This window comes from Cardiocondyla obscurior, linkage group LG11 (genome assembly GCF_019399895.1).
Source record: "Cardiocondyla obscurior isolate alpha-2009 linkage group LG11, Cobs3.1, whole genome shotgun sequence".
NCBI classification, from domain to species: Eukaryota; Metazoa; Arthropoda; class Insecta; order Hymenoptera; family Formicidae; genus Cardiocondyla; species Cardiocondyla obscurior.
In genome coordinates, this window is record NC_091874.1 from 3,872,283 (window position 1) to 3,898,781 (window position 26,499).

At 43.4% G+C, this 26,499-nt stretch overlaps 1 long non-coding RNA gene across 2 annotated transcripts; it reads left to right on the plus strand.

Moving 5' to 3' along the window:
• The first annotated feature begins 244 nt into the window (after window positions 1-244).
• On the plus strand, window positions 245-26,499 carry LOC139106419 (uncharacterized). 2 transcript variants are annotated; one of them, XR_011546352.1, is made up of 7 exons: window positions 245-733; window positions 1,407-1,693; window positions 2,078-2,254; window positions 2,370-2,627; window positions 2,917-2,958; window positions 25,601-25,716; window positions 25,831-26,499. It is a non-coding gene; the product is annotated as an uncharacterized lncRNA (long non-coding RNA). The 2 variants fall into 2 exon arrangements; XR_011546353.1 differs by lacking the exon at window positions 245-733 and adding an exon at window positions 960-1,205.

The following is a 26,499-nucleotide window of genomic DNA, read 5'->3' on the forward strand; positions in this document are numbered from 1 at the left end:
TGTACAACGCGTTAAATTGAAATTGGCGGTAGGTGCGGAGCGCGGGGGACGACGGTGTCGCGCGCAGGGGCAGCCATCATTTTTTCTCTTTCCTTCCTGGTGCTCGAGGAGTCACGACGTACGCGGAGACGCTCCGGCTGTGTGCGCTCAAATATCTGCAATCGGTAGACCAAGACCTGTAATCCGGCGCTAAAAACCTTCTCCCATCAATTCTCCATACGCGGAAAGCAGCTGTGACAATTTTTTTTGTTCCTAAAGTAAGTCTAATTACCATTTACGTGTACATTAAATTCACGTCTCTTCGCGTCGTTAATCAGTACAGTCCGGAGCGCGGGGAAGCTAAGATTTTACGGACGGGAGTCGCAGCGTTTTCTGTAGGCATACGGTCGCGATAACAGGATAGTAATAGTGTATTGAATATTGCCCGGGAATAGATTGTACATCGCATTATTTTTGCAGCGCACGGGGACTCAAGAGGCCGATGCATAAAAAGCGGTGGGCGCGGGGAGCGCGGAGCGCGGGGGACGAAGGTATCGCGCGCAAAGACAGCCATCATTCTCTCTCTTTCTTTCCTGGAGCTCGAGCAGTCACGACGTACGCGGAGACGCTCCGGCTGTATGCCCTCAAATATCTGTAATCGGTGGACCAAGACCTGTAATCCGGCGTCAACAACCTTCTCCCATCGATCCTCCATACGCGGAAAGCAGCTGTGACAATTTCTTTTGTCTCTAAAGTAAGTCTAATTATCATTTACTTGTACATTTAATTCACGTCTCTTCGCGCATTAATCAGTACAGTTCGGAGCGCGGGGAAGCTGAGATTTTACGGACGGGAGTCGCAGCGTTTTCTGTAGGCATACGGTCGCGATAACAGGATAGTAATAGTGTATTGAATATTGCCCGGGAATAGATTGTACATCGCATTATTTCCGCAGCGCGCGGGGACTCAAGAGGCCGATGCATAAGCGGTGGGCGCGGGGAGCGCGGAGCGCGGGGGACGAAGGTGTCGCGCGCAGAAGCAGCCATCATTCTCTCTCTTTCCTTCCCGGAGCTCGAGCAGTCACGACGTACGCGGAGACGCTCCGGCTGTTCCCGCTGAAATATTTGCAATCGGTGGACCAAGATCCTTAAACCAGCGTCAGAAACCTTCTCCCTTCGATCCTCCATACGCGGAAAGCAGCTGTGAACATTTCCTTTGTTTCTAAAGTAAGTCTAATTGCCATTTACGTGTACATTAAATTCGCCTCTCTTCGCGTCGTCAATCGGTACAGTCGGAGCTTGGTAAAGCTAAGATTTTACGGGCGAGAATCGCAGCGTTTTCAGTAGGCATACGGTCGCGATAATAGGATGGTAATAGTGTATTGAATATTACCCGAAAATAGTTTGTACAACGCATTATTTTTGCAGCGCACGGGGACTCAAGAGGTCATGGCGAGGGGAGCGCGGGTGAGGGAGGATCGTGCGCGCAAGCTCATCTACGGAGTTCTAGAGACGTGCGTACGCAGCGGCCACTCACTTCCTTTTCCGTTCCTGCTTCGACGACCGAGCACGAGGCACGTACGCAGCGACGCACCGGCTAAATCGAAGCACTCCTGAATACTCTGCGAACTAGGAGCTTTAATCCACGATGATTCACAGTCCACCATCGAGGCTCTGTACCTGGAGACCATCTGTAACCAACAATTTCATCCCAAGTAAGTGATATTCACGTATCGCGATTCTCTTTGTCGTTCATCGGTACGTACAGTCGGAGTTAGATTAAAGTAAGACTTGACGAACGAGAACCGCAACGTATCGAGTAGGCATAGATTCGTGATAAATTGTGAGCAGTGTGACGAGAATATTCGCTATACATTCCTTCGTGGGTGTTAGTATCGTGTAGCGAGCGAGAGCCGAGTCAAGGTTAAATGCACGGGCAGCTTACTTGTTAGCGCTATTTTGATTTTTCTCGCGTTAAAATTTGGTGCCGGCAGGCCGGCTAAGAGCGAGATTATTTGTGTACGCATCGAATAGTTCATGCATGTGACCTTGTTTAATAGATGCAAAAATATTAATCAGGTAAAATTTTTCTGTTTTAGATGGAGATACAGAGGACTGGCGGACTTTGACCGAAAAGGGAAAAACGAGGAAGGAGAAGAAGGAGCAGTAGAACACAACCCTGAGATTGCAAAGCGAGAAGGACTACTGTACTATCGCCGAAGGAGGATCAGTTGGACGTATCAGACTATCTACTATTACGCATCGATTAGTGAGTGGTACGGTTCTTTTTTTTTTGTAATAAAAGTATTTTAAAATATAAATATTTTTTAAATATTATTTTTAATATAATATAATTCAAATCTAATTTATGTGTAATTTTTTATGTTTCAGATATTATCGTGTCGTACGCCGATATTTAATTATATGAACCGTAGCCGGTTCGTTGGTCGCGTCGGTAGTGTCGATAATATTCGGGCGTTTTTTGCGATTTAATTTTTCTGGAATTACTAAAAATTGCTTTCTCGCGATAGTATTTGATCCGATCGTGTTCGTATGTTTCCAGTGCGCGGAAGGATGACTCGACACGTCCCAGCTGAGTGGAGGAGCAGGCCCAGGATGGGTATCATACTTCGGCGGAGCAACCCAACGGTAAATATTATTTTTTATTTCTATACAATTAACAGTTTTTTTGGTTTCATTAAAATTACTTTCTTATTTAAATAATAATTGGATGTAATAGAAGAAAAATAATTAGTAAATGAATAAAAATTTATTATATAGAAGTTAAAATTTTTGGAAGTTTTGTTCAAGAACAGTTAACTTTGTTTTTAGCTATTTAACTGAAAAATTAATTGCAATTGCTTAAATTATTTTTTTTTTACAATGAACATTATTCTAAATATCTCTCTAACTTAAATATTACATTTGTATGTTACAGATCATCTTTGCTGCATAAAACTCCGCCGCTGCGCATCGACCGGTGAGTGAAAAATATTTCTTTACATTGTCAATGTTATAGGGAATGATTTACTGCGTGTGTAAAATTAATATTAGTAATATTACAATTAAAACAATTTTTTTTAATCTAATATAACAAAAAAACGCACGTTAAGTAATATTAATGCAAAAACTCACTTTGCGACGTCATTGTCATCAGCTTGCAATCCCGTGTTCTTTTCCGATTATCAGAAAGGCTATAATTTCCGGGAGAACGCGAAATAAGGGACGGGACGGAAAGGCTATTAGATCTTTATTGCTGATTCACGTCGGTACTCCTCACTCGCCGTTTAGACCGTGGGGGTGGGACGCGATTTTAAAAAGGAGCTTTAGCGTGTCGCGTCGCTCGGTAGGAAAAACAAGCCACGCAGGTAACAAGCGCCCGAGGATGGGATAAGACGAGAGGGGTGGCGGCGCGGGGGAGGGAGGGGGCGAGCCCTGGCAGGATAACAATTCTTTTCCACGACGGCGGAGGACCGCGGCCGGGAAATTAGCATCGATAAATTTTCCGGCGCGTCGTTCCGCGTTGTCGACTACGACGACGACGGCGGCGGCGGCGATGGCGATGGTGGTGGCGGCGACAACGACGCCCGGCGCGGGTATAACGCCGCGAAAATGACACGATGATGCATAGGCGACTGTTTTAAGAATTATATATTATTTATTGCCGCGGGACCTGCCTGAACGCAGCCTGAACGCATACCTTCTGGCACGAACGCCGCGCGATGACACGGGTAATAATTTGGTAGATTTTCGCGATACTTAGATCAGACCCATTCTCGCGAATAAAACGTCTCTTCTTCCGCTCTTCACCGCGGTAAAAAAAAAAAGAAAAAAAAAACGGAACGTCTTGTCGGTCTCATAAATTATCGCGTATGTATCCATTTATATTGGAGTCAGATTACAGTCGTGATTGTTAGCACAGAATGCAGATAAAGGATGTTCGATAAACTTAAGTTTATTTAACTTCGTCTTAGAAATACCGTAATTACTCATGCCGTAAGAGATGCGAAATAATCTTATTATTAATAATCTCAAGCGTTTAGTTTGCGCAATATCAGCTCTCTTATAAGAATCAACCGCTAAGCTGCGGCGCGGCGTTTCTATTTCCACGCGCGCTATTTTCTGCATTACGTAAGCGCAGTATTCCGACGATGGTACGAACCTTTTCCAAAACGCCAGGCTCCGCGCAGGCCGGCGACGTCGCGGGCAACGTCACGTTCTTGATCCTCCAATTATGCGGGGAGCGTTGTGCGATCGCGACGGGCCGAGAATCGTGGGGTTTCCATTATCGCGCGGCCAGAAATTAAAACGCAATCACGCCCCGGGCTTGCAGAATTCCGCGTGTTTCACGCGGCTCTGAAATTCTGTCGAAAGACGAAACACCTAAGACAGATGTTTCCCTGAGTGCAAATGTTGCTAAATTCGAGCCGGTTGCAATTAGGAAGCGCGCGCGCGCTTTATTTCGCGCTTAATGAACCTACGCGATGATAGGCGCACGTGATCGTTTAATTGTTGACAAGCGGAAACGCAAAGAATGTATTTGCGCACCGCTGCTGTATTTGATAGTGTCAGTTATGTTGCACTGGTCTAATAGGAGTTTATGATAGTTTTCGTAATTGGATTGCAAAGTTAAATGAAGTTAAATGCAACCGTATACAAGAGAACCAGGCTTTAAACACGGTCTCTTAAAAATAGTTTTATTAATAATTATTATATCATATAACTGATAGTATGGTTATATTAATTACGACTACGGTGAATTTACAAAGATGATGAATATGCTCGACTACGCATTTTTAATTACAATTCCTTTTCGGCGTCATTTAAAAAATGAAACGTATATCATTCTTATAAAAAAATAGACTAATTGGAGGAGGGGTGGGTAGTATCTTCTTGAAAGTCGTGGACTTTGTAGCGAACAAGACACATGCTACGCGATAGGGCGGCTGGACGAAGATGTATGAGCGAGAGAAAAACAACGAAACAAGAAAAAAAAAAAAAAAAGACAAAAAGAGAAAAAGTGCAAAACCGGGACTCTTCTAGCAGTATCTGAAATTCTAGAGAATCTAGAGTATACGAGTCGAGAGTGTGTACTGCACCCGAGAAAGATAGCGTACTTCAAAGAAAAAAGTAACCATTATTTTTTTATGATAAAATGCAAACGAGATGTTTGAGCGTGCCGCTATACTTTCCAGTCGAAATCGCACTCTCGAATTGTTTGCAAAATTTAAAAAAAAAATAAAAGGTAGAAATCTATATCGTGCACGATTTTTATTATTAGAATAAACTTTGAAAGAAAATAAAATGCACACATTAAGACAATTAAATAATTTACAATCACATATTGCCGTACTTTATGCGCGGCATAATTTTCTTAATTTCTTTTTTTTTTTTTTTCTTGTATATTACTTCTACGTATTGTATATCTCGAGTACATATACTGCGCTCCATCGAAAGCTAAAATCCGATCTCGCCGCTTTGTATCAAACGCTGAGCTTTATGCAGGTATCCGTAACGGACGCAGCAATTTGAAACGATTTATCGCGAAGAGTAACTTCGCATTATGGATCGCTTAATGCGGATAGACTTAACAATACACAAAAGCGGGGGTTATATCGGGTGAACCTCGCCGAGGGTGGGAGTTAATAGGACCTCATTGTTACAGGGAGGAAATTCGATAATCGCTCGGCATACACGCGCACGCACACTAACCAATGCACCTTTCTTCCTCTCTCTCTCTTTCTCTACTTCACTCCACTCCTTCCCTTCTCTCTTCCTCTCTTTGCTCTTTCTCCTTATCAGGCATTTACTTTCTCTCTCCCGTTCCACGGGTTTCTCCCCGTCACTGCCTTAGAGCGAACTTTGACTAAACGCCTCCACGCTTCCTTAACCTTCCCATTAATCAATATTAAATCGTCCAAAACGTTCCTTTGTTTATTGACTGGCAGCTAATAGGTTTTCGCCGCCTCGTCTTCGATGAATTCATCGGCGACGATGGCAAAAACGACGACGGGGAACTACCGTACGCCTTCTCGTATATATCCCGCGCATTCTGCGCGACGATTAAGCTTTAGCTCTCCTCTCAAAGATCCTTCATTGTATAAACGATGTAAACTGCTTTGCGAATCAGCCCTGTCCGCCCGTCGTCACCGTTACACCTGCGAGAACGTTCACGGAGAAAATTGCTTCGCGCACGCCACGGCTTTGTCCGCGCCGATCGAAGCCGGCGGACTCGTTAACGATAATAAATCTAATTGTTGCGCAAAGAATGAAGCCGCATAAATCCATTAGCCGTGATTGTGGGCTCCAGACAAACGCGGGCGCGCGCATGGATGACGTCTGGAGCCACGTGGACGCCCCGGTCTCCGCGAATTATTAATTGGTACAGAGATTGGAAATGTTAGAGTTCCGCTGGCTCTGTTACAGCTTCTCGGCAATCAAAATTTTGCAGTAAAATCATTCAGCGAAAATGCACCCGTACGACCAGATACGTTTCGATAAATATTTCATCGTTCAATTAAAAGAGTTAATAGAGGCAAGGCCGGTGAAGTTACGAAATATCGCAGCACATTCGTACTAGTTTGCAATCGCGTATGAACCGTCGTCTGCTTCAGTTTCGTATTGATTTAGTATTTGATGCATGCTAGATTCTCGCAGATTTCATCCGACGCAAAGTATCCAAAATGTGATTTCTCTCGCTATGTAACGTCGGCGTTCCACATTGAGATGCAATGTCGCGAGCCACGTCCCGCGTCTTCGATAGAGATAAAGAACAAATAATCATTGCAAACCTCGGTTTCCGCAAAGATTGTTCAGTGGCGTGCAATCTTCTCAGTTGGTATTATTTCTTAGTCCAATTAGTTTAATTGCATACTCGCGCAGCTGTTGCAACGGTAGACTTTGTAACTGTTGCTAACGGACAAAGAGCTTGTATTACAGAATGGAAGGTAATGACGGAAATTAAAGAAAAGATATCGCAGTTAGGTGCAAATCGCAGGAAAATCATCGTATTGTGCAATCTATATTTCGAGTCGTCTAAACTTATCTTCGTAGAACTAGAACTTATTTAATCTCTCTCTCTTTTTTTTTTGCTTTTAATTAAATTTCCTTTTTCGACAAAACGGAGGCTAATTTTTTACCAAATATATCTTTATTAATATAGAATTTTAATTCGATTTTACTTGGCACGTAAAAAGTTGTTAAATTCCACGAGTCCTAGAGTACTGATGCAATCGCGCTAAATCGCATTGCCCAAGAAAAGTTTTCGAGACACGTACTCGAATATCGGTCGGCGTTGCGTAATTTTGGCTTTGTCGTGAATATCAGAGTGTCGCACTCATTTGCCGGCGACGATTGCGGTTCTCGCGATATTGAAGAGTCTCATTAGTACTGTTTGTTATTGTTTGTACGCTACTCATTGTGAAAAAGAGTGATACGAGAGAGTGCCCGAGGTGTCACAGATCCCGTTGATTCTCACACCTCCTTTGCCGCAGTTGGGACTCGCGCTAATCCCCTCCCCCCCTCTTTCTTCTCTTTGCCCGGAGCTTGAGCTACTTGCCCCATTTTTGGTTTCCTTTTAAGCATGTTCTTCACAATATACGAAAGCTTGTTAAATACAAGCACACTTGGACTGATATACGAGAATACGCCGCGCTCCGTGTTCATTGAATGCGACACCGAAAAGGCAGCGATATTTCCAGCATATTTAACTGCGTGTTTTATTTTGCGTTCTTGCGTATCGTAAAAATAAAGCGAAGTAGATTTTTGCAATAAACCGTTTCACAATGATCTGCTATAAGAAGTAATATTTTTTTATCATTAAATTAATTTTACAAATACTCATTTATAAATTTATTTATCAATTCTTATGATACAATTTGCACATAAATTATTATTACTTCGTAAAAGTATTTCTTATAAGTATTTCATATGTAAGAAGTATAATCGGTAACGCGAATCTATTCTATTGAAAGACGTGTGTGACAGACACGCTGGGTGGATCACGCGATAGGGGAGAGATTCGCGAGACATCGAGATTGGATAAGGACGCGCCATGTTTGTTAACGACAGACAGGCACCTTCTCCAAGCCAGCGCAAACGTGTACGGATCTAAGCTGATTCCTCCCTCTTAAAGTTTCCCGGTCTCATCCCCTGTGTTCCGCGGGTTCGTCTCTCGCTCCATCGAGCTTTCAGGATTCATGTGTCGGGTCTGCACGAACAAGAGAATAAATGAAAGAGATGGAGCGAGAGGGGATAGAAACGAGTGGAGGGCGGGGTAAGGTCGATGGATGTGAGGGTGGCGGGTGAGGCGCGCGGAGGAATATGAAACAATCGCTTCATTGGAAAGTCAAGAATCTCTTGAGCCCGTCGGCGTTTGACTTGCCATTAGGAGCGTCAGTTTTAATTGTGCCTGCACTCTCGTCCTCATCGTTGACGTCGTCGTCGTCGTCGTCGTCGTTGGCGTCGTCGTCGTCTATCTCTTGCAGTCTACAACCGAGTCTCAGGTGAAGTGTATCGCCTACTACCCCGCGCGTATATGTCCCGCCATGTCTACCCACCTACTCTTGTGCCCTTTAGCGATGTCTCATTAGTTGCAGCACTGCAACGGATGAGTACATCCTACTGCCGCCCAACTACACCCGAATCACCCAACCCACCCCTATACCACCTTTTCCTCTTTAGTCTCTCCTCCCGTAGCCCATCAGGAAGACCCGTTTCCACCCCATCACTCGACAAACGCCTTCTTACCCGCGGCCACTTACTTTACGCTATCACTTGAGGTGACAGATGAGACCGGTACGGCTAGGCGGATGCATATTGACACGGATCGAAACATTATTAGCATATCTCGTTACATTTTGAAAAGAAATTAATTATTATTCTAATGCATTGCTGTTTTTAAAATAATTTATTCTCCGCGATGTTTCGCATCTTTCGAATTATTGTACATCGCGATAAATATCGATTTATATTTTTTTGCATAATATACGCACAACTTTAACAATAGCCGAGTAAAAATTTATTTAGTTAATTTAATTTCGCAGCTGTGAATTGATTCGCGCAGATTAAATTTATTTCTTAATTAGTGACGAGCTTGGCACTAGCCATAAATTGTAAGAAAGCGTTATTATTTAGTGACCGTCTTCAAGAAATTAAGTTGTCATTTAAAAAAGAAAAGAAAACAAAATCTGTCTAGTATCGATCGTCTAGTCACTGTCCAGCGCGTATCGAAATGTGTCGAACGTAAACATGTCTCGAAATAGATATCTTATCTTTTTATCGCCGGGTACTTGTTTATTGTTGTGTTCTGACCATACGCAACGTTCGCTCGACTGCCAAATCGCCTGGCAAACCGGTTCTTGCCGCCCGCCACCGCGCGTCCTCCACCTTTGCGAATTCCGAGCGCAAGGTGCCGGCCGATGTAAACACACGGACGTACTCACACTACCGCGGCGGTCTGCGGGTTCGACGATCGGCGATCTGTGCTGGACAGTTTTGCTAGACAGCCACGAGATAGATCACGAATCGGCTAACTAATTATTAGGTAACGATGGGAATTAATTTCCACTCGGGTACTTTTCCAAATAATAAAAATTTGTTTTTTCTTACAATGAGGAAATAAAATTAAAGTTCTCACTTAGCTCTTACTCGATATTTGAAATAAGTAGGAACGTTATACAGCAATTCCGATACACGAAGACGGAGGAAAAGTGAGACGGGGGTGAAAACGCGAATGCTAGATAGTAGCTTCGGGCGGGGCCTGATTATTTTCCGCTAGCACGTTCATTCAGGTGGAAAGCACAGGGTGGCGGGGGGTTCAATTGGAAACAGCAATCACTGCTCGCCTGTATTTTGTTCTCTTCTCGGGTGCAGCAAAGTCCAATAATAAGCTTTCTCCTATATTGCCTCTTCAGCCACCCCCCCGTCTTCCACCCTCCGCAGCAAGCAACGGCACCATCCTTTCCTTCTCCTCCTTCTCTTCGTTTTCCTCCGCCGCTTGGCCCCCCGTGCATCGCGCTCTTCCTTCGAGTTTCGAGCGTTTCGTCTCTCGTACGTTCCCCGAACGACCTCGGTTTCTGAATTCGAGTCGTTTGCCGAGATACATCCCGACCTTGCCTTTCCCGGCCGCTCGTCTCCCGTCGCTGCATGATACTCTATCGCTCTCGAGGCAATGGAATTTCTTCCTTCGCCGGCTAACACGACGTGGAAAGGAACGTTCTGTCATACGGAACGTTTGATAAGCACGAAAAATTTCAGTTGACGATTCAGAAGTGTTTTGCACGGAATCGAAGAATGCAAGTAATTTACGAGAGATAGGGAAATAGAAAGAAAGGGTAATAAAAATGTCGTTTGTAAAATTTTACGAAATGGATGAAAGAAACGTTAAGCATAATAAATCACTAATTTTCGTGTTGGAAATGTGTGTCGTTTGTACAAAAATTCTGAGAAAAAGTTTCACCGAAGAAAACGGTATCAAGGATCAAGACGCGATGCTAGGAAGAGAAGCGTCCGATTTACGAGCATGAGTATCGCTCGCACTATTTATCCTCGCGGTTAACAAAAACGGCCATGCCGGTCATCGTTCATGTCTCCTAAAATATTATCGTTATTTCGGAGAATAGTGGTCAAAGCGGCGGCGGAGGGCTCGGTCGAAATGACAGAGGAAAGGGGGAAATGACGGAGGTGGCGGGAGGAGGGAAGAGAAAGAGAGGTGAAAATGCGCGGCACGTGAGCGCGCGCCGCGACGTTATATCAAAAGACCAATTACAATAAATTCCGAGGACGCCGTTTACCGCGGCGGAGCACGAAAGGGCATTAATCCGCGAGGATTGTCAGCGGATACGGCGATAATGAAACGAATCGGTCTTTTATTGGTCCCCGTGGTACAACTGCCTAAAGTTCAATCGTCGATGACACCCACGAAAATATCACTTCATATCCGGCCGATGCGAGGTATTCACTGGGTTCTCGTGCGTTATCGCTTCCTGACATTTCGAAGTCGGAGGGTCCAAAGAATCGTCGTTATACATTCCCATTCAGTTGAATAAAAAATGAGATATGTATTCCTCGAAAATATATCTATTCTCTTAGGAATTTATTGCTATAAATTTATTGTAACTTTGCGAGACTAAATGAAATAACTTTGTAACTCATTAACGCGGAAACATTCGTAACAACGAATATTAATGATGAAGACAGCACCGAATCGTATTAACAAATGCCCCGTTTAATTTACTTGACGTAAAGAAGCGGTAGACTGAGCAGAGATAAGAGCTGAATAGAAAATCCAGGTTGCGCCCCGGTCCACCTTTAACCGTAAACGGAGTGACGCACGAATTCCACGGATTAGATCATGGCAGTCGGTCGTCTCCCGAAATTAAGTTTACCCCGGCGGTAATTACACGAGCGCTAACGCCAACCCTTTCCCTCGGTAACCGGCACATAAATATATCGATTCAATTCCGTTTCGCTGGCGGATATTCACCGTCCCACCTCGGGCCGCTCCCTTCTCCCCGCCGACGCAACCTTCTATAAAAATTTATCGACTGGCAAATTGTTTCGCGCTCAGCAGTCCGGTGCGTGGCTGCAATTCCACGTGTGGACAACGGGATGACCGGCGCGCGTGTTTGTGTTTCGCCCTGCGAGAGCGATACGATCCATGGACATGAACGCGCTTGCCATCGAACAAGGGCGGGCACGCGAAAAGTCCGAGAGAACGAGAGCGAGAGAGCGAGAGACGGTGAGAGGGAAGGGAATGTGGAGGAGAGGGACTGACCGGAGTGACCATCGCTACTTTAAGCTCGCAGTCTGCGCGACGTTAATTAACAAAAAGTCATTAAACTTTCCACGACGAGCGGAACGAAAGAGCGGGTCCATACTGTTTCCGAGGATCGATGTGCTCCGTTTATATCTCCCAATGTATTTTTTTTTTTTTTTTTTATCTTTTACTCCAAGCGGACGCGATACTTACATTCAACTCGCAATACCTGGTCTTAACTTCGGTATCGGAACTTTAAATCGACGAGAAAATTTTGTGGAGCGCGATGATACGCAAAGAAAATAAAAATATATATTCGAATAAGTAAGAAGTATAATTATTAGAGTCAGAAGAAGAGCGCAATTAAATTCGCGACTAAATGAACTCTCGGGAGAAGCTCTTCTCATGGAAAGCGAAATAGTTAACGTTATCGAGAACACACGCTTTTCTCTTTCTACCGTTTTCTCGTTCTCATTGGCGGTGACGCGGACGAGCAGGAAGAAAAGTCGCGCGGAGAGACGTGCAGGAAAGATCATTTAGATTGCAATAGCGTGAACGGAGGGGTATGTACCAATTATACAGACAACTATTGTGCGGCTCTCATTAAACGGCGCCAACAAATTCGATTACTTCTGGTTTGAAATTTTGCTGCACGGTAAATGGCGGTATACTGCCACCACCGTCGATGCCCGAAGTACCGCCGCCGCCCTTCTACGAGAAGGGTGAAAATACGCCCGAGAACCATTTTCCTCGTTTCGAACCTACTGCACACCCTCCTGGCTCGCGGAAAATTTATTTTACGACTAAACAGAAAATTAGTGAGCGTTTGGGTTTGCGGTGTTTAGGTCTTTTAGCGTTGCGCGGTGGGAAATGGGAAGCGTGCATCGCGGGTGTATTTTACTTGTGTGATGTCGGAAATAATTGACTCTTGTTGTATGAATAGTTAAGCGATATTTTAATTAAAAAAAAAAAAATAGAAAAGAAAAAATCTGTTGAATCTCGTTTACTGCTGCGGAATGATTTGAGAGAAACGCCTTAATTTGTCACGTTATAAGCATTCGATTTGTACAGCTGACTCTATTGACTGAAGGATCGGTACAGGCAATTTATCTTAATTACCGACAGATCATTAACACCTGGCTAAGTGATTCACTCGTTAAAATGGGCAAACGTTTGCGATATCGCGGGAAGAATAAGATCGGCCGACTTTAATTGCACGACGAATTAATCAAGCTTGCGCCATCATTCTCCTTCATGCGGGAAGGATGTAAAGAGAAAAATATTTAATTGCCATCTTTATGCGAGTCTCCGGTAGATTTGGATTTCCATGCGTGTGCGTAGGAAAAAAAAGAGGGGGGTGGGAACGGGGCGGAGGTAATTTATTATTTAATTTTCTAGACGAGCAGTTTTTATCTCGGTTTACCTCCAAGCTACTGTGACCGAAAAGCTGCTCTTCCGCGTTATTGCTTAGTAACCTCTGGCCAGTAATGGTTATGTTTGTCATTATCACTATGGCGCACGAATCGTCTGGCCGGACCAACCGACCTCATCCGATGAACTGCAGTGCTCGAACTCGTTAGGTCGAAGCAATTTTCCAGCTGTTTACCCTATTCGAAGCACTTTGATAAAAATTACTAACACAAATGTACCGATGCTTCTGTCCGTACGAACGTATGATCCACATTTACGAATTAAAATTATATATGCAGGCATACGTGCAATATATTCTTTTTCGCGAGTCGTCATTTACATCTCCGAGAAAACTATAAATAGTTAGAAAGTAGAAATGCGTCAATGCAGAATAAGATGTTATAGAGTTACTTCTACAACGCGACATATTGCAGCTGTATTTACACAGACGGTTTCCGGCATGACTTCCCCGTTTAATTTTTCTTTCCCCGATTCCGTGCCTTCTAGGATAAAATGAGGAAAATATCAAACCTCGAGACTTGAAAACGTACATTAAGTTCTATAAATAAAAAGATTTCTTATTACTGAATGTCAGGCCGCGCGGAAATTAACACTTTATTTTACGACGAGTGTATTTATTTTGTTACGCCAAAAGATAGCGTTTTGATTTCCAGTAAAATATCAAAGTAAAAAAAAAAAAATTAATTCATTGAAAATCTGTTGTAATGAAATTTTGCGAAAGCAGAACGTGCACACTGATTTGTGTCAGCATGCCCAAGTGTATCATCCTAGGCATTAATAATCCGAGGCATTTACTATTGCGTCTCGGGGCAGTCAAACGCGCGCACGTTGCTAAAGTTGTTTTACATAATATCACTATAAATTAAAATGTATTATGCAAGTTAGTCGGTCTCGTTGGTAGCTTCTCCGGGGCTTCGAGAGACTCGATTGTGGCCACGCGCGTTCCGCGTTCGCGGGGGAGAAAGGGTGAGTTTTGCGGTGCCACTGTAGCAGCTGGGGGAGGGAGAGAGGCGCTGAAAAAGGTAAAGGGGCTGCTCCGGAGTACCGGCGGTGAAACTGAGGGGATGGCAAAGAGAGCACCGTGGTAGCGCGAGGCAAACACCGAAGAGGTTCTTCGAGATGTACCCACCTTGGCCGGTTAACGGCGGAGTTTCCTCATAAACTCTTAGGAAACTTCGCAGACAAATACAGAAATATTTTGTAATGGAAACACGTCCCACGGAGATTAAATATCGCAATAAGGATGACGAGCGCGACCGAAAGCGCTTCGAGAATCCCGATACTCAAATTAAGAGCGAATCAATTATTCGTCGAGCGAAATAAATTGCGACCGGGGAAAATAGTTAAATCTCTTAAACGTGAAACCGAGTCGGGTGTTCGATGGAAATTTTATAAAATGTTACAGCATTTGTCCGAACTGCGGGGGACTGTTAAATAGCTTCGCTTTCTCTCAAAGAGGGGTGTCAGAAAAATAGAAATAAATGACTTGAAAACTCCAAATACATACTAATATATCAACTGTTATGCGCGATGCATTCATTTTAAAGTGCGTGGAAACAGTGACAGGTACACGTGAAGTCCCTTTGAAACGATGGATTACATTAATTTTCATATATTTTGATCAATTTTAAATTGCCAAATCGGAAAGGCTTTATACAAAAAAAGGTAGATATTTTGTAATTATTAAAATCGAATTATTTTGCGTTGAAATATTATTTTAAGATATATAAGTTACATAATTTAATGTCATAAAGTTACGGTAAAATGATGCACACGGTTCAAGTGTTGCATAAATCATTTAGCGCGGGCAGATTTTTCTTCCATTTAATTATTGTTCCCCGGGCGATTACAATCCTCGATATGGTAGCCGTAGTCGAACTACAGCAATCAACGAGATCGTAACCCTTCCTCTGCGCCGACCTCTTCAGGGGAGAACCTCGAGGACTTAGCAAGTAGTTAGTCCTCCGACTTTACCCTTGCCCAACCCATTGTCACAATATCGAAGAAATGAACTATGCGACCTGCTGTGAAATTCAACAGTAAATTCCGTGCTGATTGCATTAATCTGAGTTATATTGTCAAACAAATCGCGCTTAGGTATTAAAAAAAAAAAAGAGAGAGAGAGATTTTTTTCGTCGCAATATTTTGCAGAAAATTGTCGCATTGTGATAAAAAAAAAATTTACTGTTTTACTGCTTTCACTACTTTACGTTACAATTTTGTATTTATTAGAGATCGGGTGGGTTAAAAATATTGAATTCTTTTTTCAGTTAATTAATTGATATTTAGTGTTAATAGTCACATAATGTGTTAAATTAGGAAGGTTTATTTTCGTACGTAAGTAAATTTAGCACCACCTTCGCAAGACAGATGCAAAGCGCAGAAGCGTTATATCAAATTTCGTTTCACATTCGCTTAATGCGCTCTAATTTTACCCTGCTCCATAATCATAATGTCTTTGCTTTCATTGTCTATGCGAATTGGCATGCGTGCAGAGTTCTATCCCGCTGTATCCGATCGATTCATATCGCGCGTCGTAATAGCACGGAAAACACTTCCGGAAACCATCACTGACCATCCACCAAGCCGAGCACTTAAACTGCAAGCGCGACCAGCGTGGAGAACCTGACGGATAACGACCGCTCAGAGATTAATCGGCGGTCACGGATTCTAAATTCTGCGACGTGGCTGAACTGCGACGATCGCTGCAGTTTGCGACAGCAAGAGGTTTATTCGATGCGACTTCGCTCGTTGAAAAATATACCTAACTCGTGGTAATTCCGATTTAATCTTAAATTCACTTATAACTAAATTCTGACGACGAAAAAATGAATAAATTTATCCGTAATAAATATTTTTTTTTTTTTCGGTTCGGTACTTTAGCATCGATTATTGTATAAAATGTAATTTCTGGGAAAAAGTGAGTTAACTTTCCTAAAAAAAAATGTTAGTCGGTTATTTTATGTTTGTCTAAAATTTGCAAAATTAAATTGTAAATTAGTTTTACATAACCTGCCATGTTACACGTACTAATTGTCACATCGGACATTTATTATTTCTATAATCTCGGTAACATATTGCTCTTTATTGCGCCGTCTATATATTCTGTCAATAACTGTCGTATTGCGCAAAAACGTTTTTGGCATTCGTAGCGGGCGAACCTGCGAGTAGCGACACTTAAAGCTGAGTAATTCGAGCGGCGTGGAGAACTCGACGGATAACGAGCGGCCGAAGATTGATCGTATTACAGCCGAGAATTCGAAATTCCACCGGGTCCACGGTTTATTTGTCGACAATCCAGCGTTATTAACTGGTATTTCGAACGCGAAAACGAGGCGAGAAAGTGCGCGGAGTGCGTAGAATTTGCCGTCTCTAGCACTGTCCGGTCGTAAGAGCGCGTCGTATACATGTAGAACCGACGATATGGAGAACGTAGCATAGTAGTGGAGAACACCGCTGACGACTGATTACGTAGGAACGAACGCTCGACTAGTTGCGCGTCGAATAAATATTCAATTGTACTCCCTTGACCGACTGCGTTTTTGACGATCGTCGGAAAAAATAATTATCTCGCGATATACTCCGCGGATGGAAAGAAAGCTTGATTCTCGTCATCATTTCCCTCGAGTGAACGTGTTATCGCAGATGCGCAAAGTCGCGAAACGCTCGTTCGTGTTTGTTCGCTCGAGAAAGTCATAAATTTTCGAACGGATAATCATTTTGAACGGATCAAGATAAATACGAACGAAATTTTCGATCGTTCCATACGCTTCTTGCGGATATTAATTCGCGTTGCATATATATTCGTGTATGCGTACTTGGGACGACACAGGGTGTGTATTTTCCGCGTATACGTGCAAACGAGTCCCGCGAATGGCAGGCGTTATACATATATCGTCCGGCACTATGTGGCGCGACGATTTCGGTAAAATGTGTGACGGTCGAAGCGACGGCCAAAGCCTCCTTTGACTTCTCTCTTGCAGCCATAAACTCTTGATTTACGCCGTTTCGAGTCGAATACGCGCGCAACCGGCGCGTTACCCTTCAAACGCCATCAAACCATCCGTGAGATCGACCTGTCGCGAAAATCGGATTAGCAGCCACCGTCGTGTGCGGACTTTTTTACTTTGTACGATATCCCGGGCGATGCAAATAGGTGAATGCCGCCACGAGTGCCAAAGAAACCATCGGGAAGCTCGGGTTTTGAGCTTTACCGCGTCACATCTTACCTCGTCTTTACGGTCGTCTCACGGTATTTCTGCTAAAGATAGCAGCAAAAATTATTTTATTAAAGACACTTATGGGATAACGTTCGAGAATCTTTTATCTTTATTGATTTTCAGAACCGTACTTAGTAACATAATGACAAATGCGAAAACGGAATAGTGCTTTGTATGACTTTATTGAATTTTTATAATAACTGCTGGGCGCTTTCTCATTAGATAAAACTTCACAGTCCACTCAAATTAAGAATTGATTAATTAAGAGTAATTAACTTAATGAATAACTCTTTCGTCATTCGTTGCGCATTACTACCATTAACGTTTTGTCTAATATGAAATACGCTGTGCATGCAGTTCTGATATTAATATTTGCCAAGTGCATTGAGTAAATGCGACCTTGCGATCGCCAGAGTTGGCTAAGGTAATTAATGCCGGTTTCATTCACATTTGGTTGGATATATCATGCCAAGTTTAATCACAGAAGAAGAAGCGCAGCCAGATACGAAGATATTCGAAAGAATATCATTTATTAAAAAATTAATTTTAATTGCGTATGAATTATTCTCGCAGATGTCGAAATTTCGACAGAAGCCAACGCCTTATTATTTAGTTTATTAGCTAAAAAGACTGTTAGCACGCATACACATAATGACAGCGCAACGATTCGTTCTTATCGGTAATAAACGACCCTCATTTATGGCTGTTACATGCAAATTTGATCCCGTTTACGAAAGAGCGATAATTTCAATATCGTTAATGCGTGCAACGTATCGCGTTATGGACATCAAATATGCGCCAAGTTTGATCCTATACTATTGACGAGCCATTATATTTATCTCACCGAGTAATTATCGCGAGGTAATATTAGATTCTTAATTTCACGATAAGCGGCGGCAATTATCAGCCGCGCCTTAATCCATCTATTGGCTGTGCAACATGCGCTATCTACTATGGTTTCAGTTACCAATAAAGTATGACGAAATTGAAATAAATATACTTTGCGTGTTTGCTTCGATGCAATATTAAAAAGGTCAATTTTAGATAGGAGCGCTTTCACGATATTAATTTAATATTATACAATAATATATTAATTATATTTTCGGTGAAAAGTCAACAGTATGAGTTTGTACGTGCATGCATATATTCGATGGTTAGTTCAATGACTTCTTATACCTTTAAAGACGAGGGAAAAAAAAATGTAGACAATGACAGGCCCCCTCGATCGTTCGTCGAACGATAAACCGTTCGTGCTTGGGAGGCAATACTCTAGAGATACATTCGCCGGTTGTTTAACGCCCTCATAAAAATTCTTTTCGTTCGACCACCATGCCGAAGACCGCGAGCAAATGGATTTCGAGAGTTCTGAGCCCGGTGCGACCAAATAAATATACTCGCGACCCTTAACGAGAACCCTAAGCCACAAATTAAACTATAAATAGACGGTGCGCGGACCGAACGAGCGAACTGTAAGAATCACGACTTGACGATATTGATTATAACAGAAGAATCGATGGGTTAAATAATTCATTATGGGCATTTGTTAAATCTTTAAAAATATTTTTTATTAAGTCCATTAATAAATACAATGTGCATAACATTTCTTGAAAAGGCTGGCAAGCTCTTTATAATGCAAAATTTTGTAAACGCAAGTTTTCAATACGACAATAATTTAAAAATAATTTACAAAGAAGTATGAATGAAATTTAAAAAATTCCCGAGAGAATCGTTTTATATTTTACGAGTTGATAGAGCGCTAGGCTCGATAATGCCGTAGAGATAGCACACGGGCGGGGCGACAAATAGGTTGAAACGCATATCGACGAGCGTCATCGCCCAGCAAGGGTCAAAAACACAGACGCCGGTTTTCGTGAGTACGGAAATAGAAGGGAAGCCGCTGCGTTGCAGCGGCGCATTGACTTGGCCCTCTTCTGAGATCGAAGCGGAGAGACGCGGCATAAAGAAAGGCGCGGGAGAGAATCCGTTTATTTTTACAATCGGCGACGGATTGAATCGTCGTTCGGTCGGTCCGCAGGGAGGTCGGGGAGGAAGGAAATGAGGAAAGAGGCCGAAGAAGAAGATGAAGTGTCGAAGAGACGCTAAAAAGAAGCGGACAAACACATATGAGTGCAGACTGACGGAAAGATATTACGAGGATAGGATAGGGGAGGGAAAGAGATAGAGAATGATGCCAAGTCTCGGTGGCAATGGCCAACGGCATGTGCGATACACGCGTTTTACTATTACATGACGAGGCCGCTCTTTCGCCGGTTATACGAGAGCTTTTTTGTCAGTCTGAGATCTCTTTCTGAGGCCTTTGCCGACAAACCGGCCGGGCCGTACGTACGTTTGCTTTGGCTACTTACCCGCGATCTTCGAGCGATGTCTCCTCGCTCGTCTCACTCCGCGCGTGAAGAGCCCGTTTACCACGCGTACAAACATACCGCTCTGCAACGTCTACATCCATAACCGAGTGTACGCGCCGCTTTGACGGCGTCCTCGCGGGTGTGCGAAACCACGAGGGACAAGTGGTTAACGGAAATTAGGGCTCTTAAACGCGGAGCGTTCTCCAAGTGGTTAATAATAATAATCGATCGAGAAGCGGCCGATAAACGCCAATAAATTCTGTCGCCGACGCGACGGCTGTAAAGAGACAATTTATGAACATGCGTAATTTCAATCGCGACCGGGGCTTAGATTACATTATTGCCGTTGAAAAGTCGCAGCTAGGTCGTAAAAGTAACGGCGTTTCTCACCGCGATGTTAAATTATTAAAACTCAAGGACCCCGCGAAGTCAATTGGGAATTCAAGCACGTGATGATAATGGGCAATGATGGGCTCTCGTCAACGCATCGGCGTATTCCGGTAATGAAACAATTACTGTAATACATCGTTAAGTGTCGGGATCCCGGCTATATGGCCGCGCTGTTTAGCCGGTACTTTGTTTGCTTTGGCTACATCTCCACGATCCGCTGGCAGCTTCTCATATTCCGCGACGCAGCGTACGGTATGGAATAGGCGCCGTTTACTTTGCGCGCATACGCGTGTAAACACGCAATTGCTTTGACCGTGCCCAGGCGAGCCCTGCGATCGCAGATAAATCGAGTGGACGACAACTTCCACATTTTCCAAATTCCGCGACATATCCGAAATTGTCTATTCGAATGTCTATAATTATACGTCCGTGAAAAAGGCGTTTTGCAATAGAAAGAGGTGATATTTAACTGCGATAGGAACGGAGGGTAATATCGGGAAATAAAATTAATATAAATTAAAAAAAAATATATTTTTATATAAATATATATATTCAATTAAATATGTAATATAAAATGTACAGAATTATTGTTTCGGGCAATGAAAATAACTTCGTATCTGAAATAGAGATTCTTCCACCGCATGCTCTCGACCTAATTGACTATACGCGTCATCAAGAAATGCAATTTCCACACTCGCTTAGCTCTGTATGACGCGCGAACATCACGGTACAGATGTAATGGCGGAAAATTGTTTCCACGCGATGCGTGCCTCTTGACTTTTGGCACGTCACGGTGCGCTCGCACGTGCCGCGAAGTTCCTCCGGTGTTTATTTGACCGTCGCTGAAATGGAGAAGCAAACGATGATCTTATCGTACCGCGATCTCCAGGTCTTCTAGTCGACAGTGGTTTCCGATGTTTTCCTTGGCCGCCTAGCTGATCTCGGGATTGCTTCTTGCTTCGATGAGTACGGCGAACAGGCTTCGCGCTTTGCTTGTTTTGCACGTGTGTGCGGCGGCTCGTTATATGCGAACTACTTTGAGTATCGTCGATTCGCTTCAGAAAGCAGCCGATAAAAAAAGAAAAAAAAAAAAAATACACGTTGCGCTTACAATACTCCGATCGCGAAATGTGTCCCTTTTTGGTACTTTAATGAATATTTTAAGTACCTTCTCGCAAGTATCCGCTTACTAAAACAACAGTCTTTAAATAAACGGCGTATTCGAATTACACTATAATGGCACAGAGAGTCTAAATTAACGATATTAATCGGGCGATCGTGCAGCGTTCTCTGATTTACTTTTGGCGAAGCGTTCGGTCTCGCGCGAATGAGAGACGATGAACTCAGACGAAGGTGGCGTGGGAGAGCAAGGGAAGAAGAGACGGGGAGTAGTGTTCGCTTCTGTACTGTGGTCTCTGCTCGTCGTCACGCTGTTAGCGCCGAGTTAATCGGGGCCGGAAATGAAGTGAGGGATAGAGGAATATTAATAACTGAATCTAATCAATTCCATGAAACGAGGCTGGCCACCCCGCGCAACTCGAAAGAGCAAAGCTCTTTCCGCCCCCGCTCCATCCACTCCCGCTACCTCTTGGTACAACCTCACCAGCGATCTAATCAAATGCATCGCATTAAGCTAATTTAGTGGCACTGGTAGCGTGGCGAACCGTCGCTCTTCTTTCCTCCCCCGATCTCCCCTACTCCCTCGCTCACGTTCTCTCTTGGCGTCTCCCGCTGACTATTCAACGCTGCGATGGCTGACTTCTTCCCGGATTAATGCAACACCGGCCGGCGACAAACGGCAAATTTTCAATTGTACACGCGTGTGCACCGGCGCGGAGGGAACGCTTATTTTTGGCCCGTAGAGAGAACCCGCTTGCGCCGCGCCGCGCTTTTTCGCGATGCAATAATGAGTGAGTCAGCCTCCGTGTTTTAAAAGGAAGAACTCGCTTTTAGCAAATTGATATATATGTGTATATATCGAATTAAATACAAAACGACGTGTCATACTTTTGTCCAGCTGCCTGCAAGGCACTTGAAAGATGAAACTGCCCGTTTTCCGTTATCCCGCAGTTAAGACGTTATATCAGTAGATTATCCGCTCTTGCGCAAGGCAATTCACGCTTGCGAAACCGTTTTCCGCGAATCTCCGACTTCACACGGCGCCGGCAACAAATTTTCAATTGTGTCTGGCGCACGCGAATTTGCGATGGAAGTGTTTATTTTCAACGTCTTAAAATGCAATACTTTTTTTCGACGGTTATATTAGCGCACGACTCGACCGCGAGGAGAAACTGCGAAACGGCTCGTTCATCTCTAAAGAATTATCGAGACACTCGAAACGACTTTGCATCGGTTAGCAACACATAAACGCCCGTAAATTCTGCATGTCTGCGCAACATTGCGCCGACTGCAGGACGTAGGCTCTAATTTTGGGGATGAACTCCGAGAAAATAAGACTCCAAGGATCTACGGCGGCGATGAGCGTGGCTAATCACTCTCATATCTCACGGAGGATTTGTGCGTTGTTTATACGGTTAGACTGTTATGCCAATTTACAGCGATGCACCGCGCATAAAGCACGCCCGTCTTTATATGGACGCGATATATTAAGACACCTTCCTCTCTGTCGCATGAAAAGTATATTGTTAATCGAATAAAATCGTATTGCCATTAGAATTACGTTAGCCTCGTTAAAATGAAAGTAAAATTGAAGTTATCTTCGATTATACGTGTAATATATATTTTATTATATTTTTATTCGTAGATTATACGTGTATTCGTACTACGTTTTGATTATGTAGCGCATTCGCACAGTGCGAAATGATATCTCGCAATGTAAGATGAGCCCGCGGCGTAGGTGATTTTCTCAACACCGCGTCCGTTACTGTAGCTGTATCGATCATAACGCTGCACATAAATTCCCGTATTCGTTGCGCAGTCACGCGATCATCGCAGACTCTTTCCATAAGTGACTCCGTTTCAATGCCAACCCTCCGCAATTTACTTAATTATAGATCTTTTATATAATTATGGGCTTTTTCGTGCGCATGAAAAACTGTGCGCAATAACTACTGCTACGTAACCGCGCGCGGCAAAAGAAGCGTGTAGCTTACTAGAGCGGTGAAACAATGTAACGAACCTCCGGCGAATCTATTTATATATCGCGGTAATCTATTTAGTATTCGAATCACTCAGAGAATTTTCCGTAACAAGCCTGCAGACCCTATTGCTTACACCGCGCGCAATAACCGACGCGAGGCGGTACGTGCTCTTTTTCCAGGCCTGTGAGAATTTCACACTCGCGATTAATGAAATGGAGTTTTTACCCGGAGAAATGTGTTAGATTTTTGTTTCCACTGAATCTTATTAAAAAGCAAAAATGAGGGTGGACAGAAGTGCAATGTTAATTTAAAAAAAAAGAAAGAAAAAAAAAACTTATGTTAATTTATAAGAATATTTATAGCGAGCTAAAAGCTTTCTGGGGTTTTCCGATAACACGTCGACGGCAATGAGTTGGGAAAATAATTTGATTCGCAAAGGTGGTCGCCCCGGTGATGTGGTGGCCTCTTTGACTCGTATTGTAGGCGAAAGGCGGGCGATCGAAATGACGTTTACGATTCCGATGTAAACGACGTTGACCCTTTTAGAGGTTTTCCTTGCTTGCTGAAGCCCCGTGGTCACGCCGTGAACAACCAAGACCGCGCTGCCGATTCATCTTCGTAGATCAAAAGGCACTTCGCGGAAATCGGCATCGGTGCCGCGGTACGTGGAAATAGATTAATGGCGCAGTGAATCATCGTGCCGATCTGAAATATACGTAAAACTGCTCGTTCTCTGTTACCGTTATTGCCACCGATACTTTTTCCACGCGATTACGGCCTTCTAAAATATTCCGACACTTTAATGTCCTAATTGCTCTCGGAGAGCACGATAAAACACCGGGAAATATCACAAAATAATTAACATATGCAATACTTGAAATTATTAACTGAATAAAACATTTAAAAAGAATCAAAAGATACATATGTTATAAAATATTATACTTTCATAATCAAGTTTATAAATTAAAGAGCGATAGCGATATCGAAGTAGCGCGTGATAATCGTTGATCACATAATCGGACGACTGCGAATTGCAACCGGCAGCCATAAATCCACGTGAAAAAGAATTCGCTTCGAAGCGTGGAAGCATCAACGACCGCCAAAACTGCTTTTACGGGCCGTTTACCTCGGCGAGTCGGTATCATCGAACTCGCGATGCCAGAAAATCAGTCGAACGCGAAAGCGGAGTGCTAGCACGAGAGGGCCGGGAGGGCGAGCGAGAGGGAACAGAGAAAGGGAGGACGGGTGGACGTTCAGACCGAACTCGATACCATTCGCAAGTCTATATTAAGACGGTGGTATGCCGTGAAAATAATCCTGGTTAGTCCCGCGACTCGGCGGGCGCGGGGAGGGGGCGGGAAGGGTGAACGGTGTGTGGGACGCGGCCGGGTACCAGACACAAAGACAGTTCGTTTTGGCATAAGTCAAAACCTTTGGTATGCGTGCATATGGCGCGAACAGACTTACACTGTCCTCTGTGTTCCATAACTGCCTCTCTTACCTCTCCCCGGACGTTCCCACCGTTCGCAGCATCGCAGTCTCACTTGAACGCGACATAGTCAGCCCGCGGCACCGCTCATACCGCGACAGCGGTTTATTTCCGAGTCAATTAGGCTCGTTTATTTGCAAACCACGGGATCCTCCCGAGTAATTACGCCGCCGTTAACTGTTAACGCCGCATCTTTCGCCGGACAGGTGGCCCGCCCGACTGATGAACCGATCATACCGTGAGTGACGCGCGTCGCTCGAAATTACACTGCAGGAACCGTACATCATGCAGCTGCCTGCTGTATCTGTGGGGATCCCGCGGTTGTTGGCTACTGACACTCAAAGACTAGAAACGTTTTGGCCAGTATCGGCCATCCGAATGACGATAATCGCAAGTTACATTCCTCCATGCGTGATGTAGAGACCTTAGGTATTGCAGAGCGTGCGCTTCTCGCGCGTTAGTTACTCCTGCTTTATTTTATTTTTTTTTTTTTACACTAAAAGAAACATTTTACAATTAATAATTATCGGCAAGCAGCGATCGGCGGCGCAGGGCGCGCGGTGAGATGTAGGCATTTCATTTTTTATTCCGTCAGGATTCGAGTAGGCTGGCCGGTATCAAAACCCGCGCACGATGACTTGTACGTAATACGCGTCAAATAATACTTTAAATAAGATATAAATTTTAATATTTAATAAATTGTGATTTCGCGATCGATAATATATATGCGTAGAGTATACATATGTATGCATGTGAAACGAATACTTAAAATAAATCAAGTGTAATCATTTAAAGCACAGGATATTTTATTTTTATAATTTATATTATTTTAAAAATGCTAATCAGTTAAATTGTTTTTGGTTTCAGATCCAGAAAAGGACCGAAGTTTTATCGTTGAAGAAGGACCAACTCAACATCACGGATATTCTGAGAGGAGGAGCAGGCCCGGGATGGGCTTCATGCATCGGCGGAGCAACTAATAGGTAAGGATTAGTTTTTTTTAATATAAAATTTTTAGCTTTGTTTTTTTATGAACTCGATTTTTATTTACTTAATTAAATCTCTCTACATTAATACAATTTTATTTTATGTTACAGTCACCGGCAGCATCTTCAACTCCGCTGATGCTCATGCAGTCCGGTAAGTCGCATGTTTTTTATTACAGTGATAATATTATTAATATTGACATAATATTAATAATATTAATATTATAAAATCTTAAATAAAAATTGCTAGGATGTACTCATCGCAACAAATTACTCGACGACGGAAAAAATTAAAAAAATTACGTTTAACCGTTGACTAAAAGAGTTAACAAATTATTTTGATGAGGAAATTGTTGTCTCTTATTTCTTCGTGAACGACCATATTCACCTCGTTTTCGCGTTAACCCATCGCCGTAAGGAATAAAATACCGGGAATAAAGCGTCGCGATAACGAGGCCAAAGTCTCACCCGCTCATGCAAAAAGCAAAAGGACAGGATCGGGTTACTTCATCGAAACAATAAATATGAGTTTTCTGCCCACGCGAGGCGCGTTATTTCTCTCGTAAATGCGCTTTAAATCATGCCGAGCGCGTCAGTAATTCCTGAAAACGTGCTCGTCACCCACGTCTCGAAGATCACCTCGCGAAAAACCGACGGCCGTGAATCTTTTCAACGAATTGAGGACGTAGTGCGAATAGCATTTCGCTTCCTCACATCTTTCATCTTTGGGAGGGCAAAAAAAGAAATTACGAAATGCGACAGTCGATCATCGTCGAATTA